Consider the following 4,464-nt stretch of genomic DNA (forward strand, 5'->3'; position numbering starts at 1 on the left):
TCTATTGAAGTAAGGATTGACATTTCACGAGGATGAGCCAATTAAATAAAAAATCAAGGTAATTTTTTTGAGCTTATACATATAGTTTCAAAACATGATAAAGCATTTGATAGGATTTTTAGAAAAACTCGTTCAAATCTTAAATTAATGCCACCTTCTATTCAAAAAGATATTGCAACAGCTTGAATTTATGAGACCACAAGAATTATTGTTGATGATGTTAGTGATGATTTATTTGCCATTTTAATTGATAAATCTTGAGATACATTCATTAAGGAACACATGCACTACGTCAAAAAGGTTTTTTAACAGCGCATCTTAGACAGCGCTTTTAAAAGAAAGCGCTGTCTAAGGTTAAAATAAAAATAAAACACGGAAAATGTTCTAAAAAAATAATGAAAGCGCTGTCTAAGGGGGGGTCTTAGACAACGCTTTTAGAAAGCGCTGTCTAAGACCCCCCCTTAGACAACACTTTTAGAAAGCGCTTTTAAATATAGACCTTAGTCAGCGCTTTTGAGAAAGCGCTGTTTAAAGTCTTTCAATTAAAAAAAAAATTAAAACCAAAAGCGCTGTCTAAGGTGGGGGTTTAAAAAAATTACACAACACACTCTTCCTCTTTAACCCTTCCACTCTTTCACACCGTTCCACGCTTTCTCATCTCAAATCCAAACCCTATTCCCATTCCCGAAGAGCTTTCTTCTGCAACTGCACCGCTTCTACTCCCACTCCCTCAAATGACCAACCCTTTCTCCTCACAACCCCTCTCTACTACGTCAACACTCCTCCCCATATGGGTAGCGCTTACTCCACCATCGCCGCCGATGCCATTGCTCGCTTCCAGGTACACCCACCCCTCTTTCGTTAAACTGGTATCCAATTTGATAACTGTGATTCAATTTGATTATTGTTATTGTTGCATTTCATTATACAACGCTTATTGGGAAAGAAAGTGATATTCATTACTGGAACTGATGAACATGGTGAGAAAATTGCAACTGCTGCTATGGCCCAGGGTTCCACTCCACCTGACCATTGTAATCTCATTTCACAAGCTTACAGGACGCTTTGGAAAGATGTAATTATTCACCCAAGTTTTTCTATTTTTATCTATTTAGTCCCTCAAATTTGCGAAACAACAATTTACTCCCTTAATTTAAGATAAATATTCTTGTTGGTGTATATTGTTTTTTATGGTTTTGTGGTAATTGCAGCTAGATATTTCGTATGACAAGTTCATTAGAACAACTGATAGCAAGCATCAAGCAATTGTAAAGGAATTTTATTCGAGGGTGCTTGCCAATGGTGACATTTACCGAGCTGATTATGAGGGAATTTATTGTGTCAGCTGTGAGGAGTATAAGGTTATAGCTCTTAGATTGACAGTTTTTATTTTTTTAATTTTGTTGTCTTTCTTTAAGTTTCTCATCTTAGTTTCATACTTTTACTTTAAGAATGTATTGCTATTTGACAGTTTTTATTTTTTTAATTTTGTTGTCTTTCTTTTAGTTTCATCTTAGTTTCTCATCTTAGTCTCATCTTAGTATCAAGACATTGCATTGTTGGACACAAAGCCATTTGGCAAGGTAAGTTCTTAAATACTACTACAACAGAAACTTATCTTAACTTAAAAGAAAAATAAACCAGAAACTTAATTATCTACTATTTTGCAGGCATTAGTACTTGATGGAAAGCTTCAGAGTGCAGAAACAGATGAATTTATCTACCATGAATGTCTTGTTCATCCAGCTCTTCTTCACCACCCTATGTACATCATCTCTATCTTGCTAAGTTTAAACAGCACTAAAACTTATTTTCATTATCTAATTTTAATTCCATTTTGTAGGCCAAAAAATGTTTTCATTATGGGTGGAGGAGAAGGGTCTACTGCAAGGGAACTTCTCAGGCACAAGACTATAGACAAAGTTGTAATGTGTGACATTGATGAGGTATGTTACCTTTCGTTTATTTTTTTTTATTTCTTTCAATCTCAAGTGGTTTAAACTTAATGTGTAAATGTTGATGGAAGCAGGAAGTGGTGGAGTTTTGCAAATCATACCTAGTTGTAAACAAGGAAGCTTTCCATGATTCGAGACTTGAAGTCGTCATCAATGACGCGAGGTTATTTTTGCTACTAAGATTAATTTGATATTGCAGACATTATGATAATGATCGGTTCTAAATTTTATACTTGTGATATTGCAGGGCTGAACTAGAAGGCAAAGAAGAGAGGTATGCTATAATAGTTGGAGATTTGGCTGATCCAATAGAAGGAGGTCCTTGCTATAAGCTTTACACTAAAGACTTCTATGAACTCAGTCTCAAGCCAAAACTGAAGAAAGGTGGAATATTTGTGACACAGGTAAAGTCGTGGAGAATATAATTGTATCGATAATATATATTAAAAACTCGCTAGAGTGAAAGAAATAGAATTCATGATTTGAAATTGTTGTTGTTATTCCTATAATGCAGGCAGGGCCTGCTGGAATATTCAGTCACACAGAAGTTTTCTCATGTATTTACAACACCTTGAGACAAGTTTTCAAGTGTAAGGATTTGTTTAAGTAAAGTTATTAGTATAATTCTAATTAAAGCTCTAATTAAGTCAAATTAAATTAACCTTCTTTTTTCATGTTTGCAGATGTGGTGCCTTATTCAGCTCATATCCCATCTTATGCTGATATTTGGGGATGGGTCATGGTAGGTTTATAACTATTGATGATCAAATTTCAATGTTTTGACAAGTTTTTAATACCGAAATGATTGGACAACATACCCGGATATGAAGGTCCTAATTGACACGTAAGTGAGAATGTTCAAAAATTTTCTTAGTTTATGTGAATTGTTCTAATTGCTTCATTTTTATTTTATTAGCGTCCTACAAGCTTTTCGGGCCCAACGAGATATCCAAACCTCAAGGAGGGGCGCCAACTCCATTACATGGATTAAAGTGGCGGTATATTTTTAATTACCATATTTTTTATTATATTAGTGATGACACTTGATAAAACTTAGGATTTATAATCCATATTTTTTTTTCATATGTAGTATCCTCAACAACGTAATCAAATAGATTGCGGGTATTTCATGTTGAGGTTTATGCGAGATACTCTTGCTTTGGGCCGATTAAAGATTCCCACCGATGTATGTATTTCTAACTTATGAGTTATTTTTATATTTACACATATCTCATATATAAAATGTGTAAATAAGAAGGGGGGGGGGGCTTAGACAGCGCTTTTTGAAAAGCGTTGTCTAAGGTATACCTAAAAAAATTAAAATAGGAGGGTCTTAGAAAGCGCTTTTGGCCAAAGCGCTGTCTAAGGGGGTGGGGCTTAGACAGCGCTTTTCAAAAGCGCTGTCTAAGGTATACCTAAAAAATTTAAAATAAGAGGGTCTTATAAAGCGCTTTTGGCCAAAGCGCTGTCTAAGGGGGGGGGGGCTTAGACAGCGCTTTTAAGATTTAAAAAAGCGCTGTCTAAACCTTTAGCAGCGGAGGTTTAGACAGCGCTTTAAAGCGCTGTCTAAGGCTAAAAAAAGCGTTGTCTAAGGTCTTGTTTGTTGTAGTGATGTTTTTTTGTTGCGTTATATTTATAAAAAAAGGAAATGATATTGACTGGTTTTTCATGAGTGCGTGGATAAGGTTAAGATGGAGTTAGTAGTATAAGGTGAATTTAATGGGAAAAAAGATTGATCTTGAAATAGAACATTTTTGCTTATGTTTATTATTTTGCTCACCAATTTCAATTGACACTTGTTTCTGATGCCAAAAAGCAATTTGATTTTAGATTGTTTTTTTAGTTTGGTTAACAATATATGTAATCTTGTTGGAGATTCATATAAACATTGAGAGATTCTTAGAGAAAATCAAATTCTTAAAGTTCAAGAAACTTTAAAGATTGATGAAATTTCTAGTGGTTATGGATTGAATCAAAAAACTATACTGAAACGCGTCATAGAAGATGCGACTCACATTATGGTACACTATTTATCTTGATTTTATTGTTACTCATGTTCTTAAATTTATTTAGGAAAATAGCTTATCACCCTGTCAACAAATTGAAGGATGTCATTTATTGAAATTTACACAAGAAATTGTAAATGATACTCCCTCCGTTCCTTTTTAAGTGTCATATTTTGACTTTTTACACATATCAAGAAAGCTAATTATTAGTGTTACTTTTTAAACAATAATTCTCATTTTACCTATAATACCCTTAATTATATTCTACATTCATTTTATTTTTTCTCTCTCTGTAATAATTACATAGGGGTAATTTTGACAAAAGTGCATTTAATACTACCTTGAATTCTACAAGTGACAATTAAAAAGAAACACAAATTTATCAAGAAAGTGACACTTAAAAAGGAACGGAGGGAATATTACATTAATTAAAGTTTGCAAGGCCGGATTACAAAGTACAAGAGAGAATGATTGACATATTTTATTAAATGAAGTATCGTTAT

General features: G+C 33.6%; 1 pseudogene; it reads left to right on the forward strand.

Moving 5' to 3' along the window:
• Nucleotides 1-790: 790 nt before the first annotated feature.
• On the forward strand, nucleotides 791-2,724 carry LOC127078880 (thermospermine synthase ACAULIS5-like; annotated as a pseudogene).
• Nucleotides 2,725-4,464: the final 1,740 nt, after the last annotated feature.

The sequence above is a fragment of the Lathyrus oleraceus genome, chromosome 5 (genome assembly GCF_024323335.1).
Source record: "Lathyrus oleraceus cultivar Zhongwan6 chromosome 5, CAAS_Psat_ZW6_1.0, whole genome shotgun sequence".
Lineage (NCBI taxonomy): Eukaryota > Viridiplantae > Streptophyta > Magnoliopsida > Fabales > Fabaceae > Lathyrus > Lathyrus oleraceus.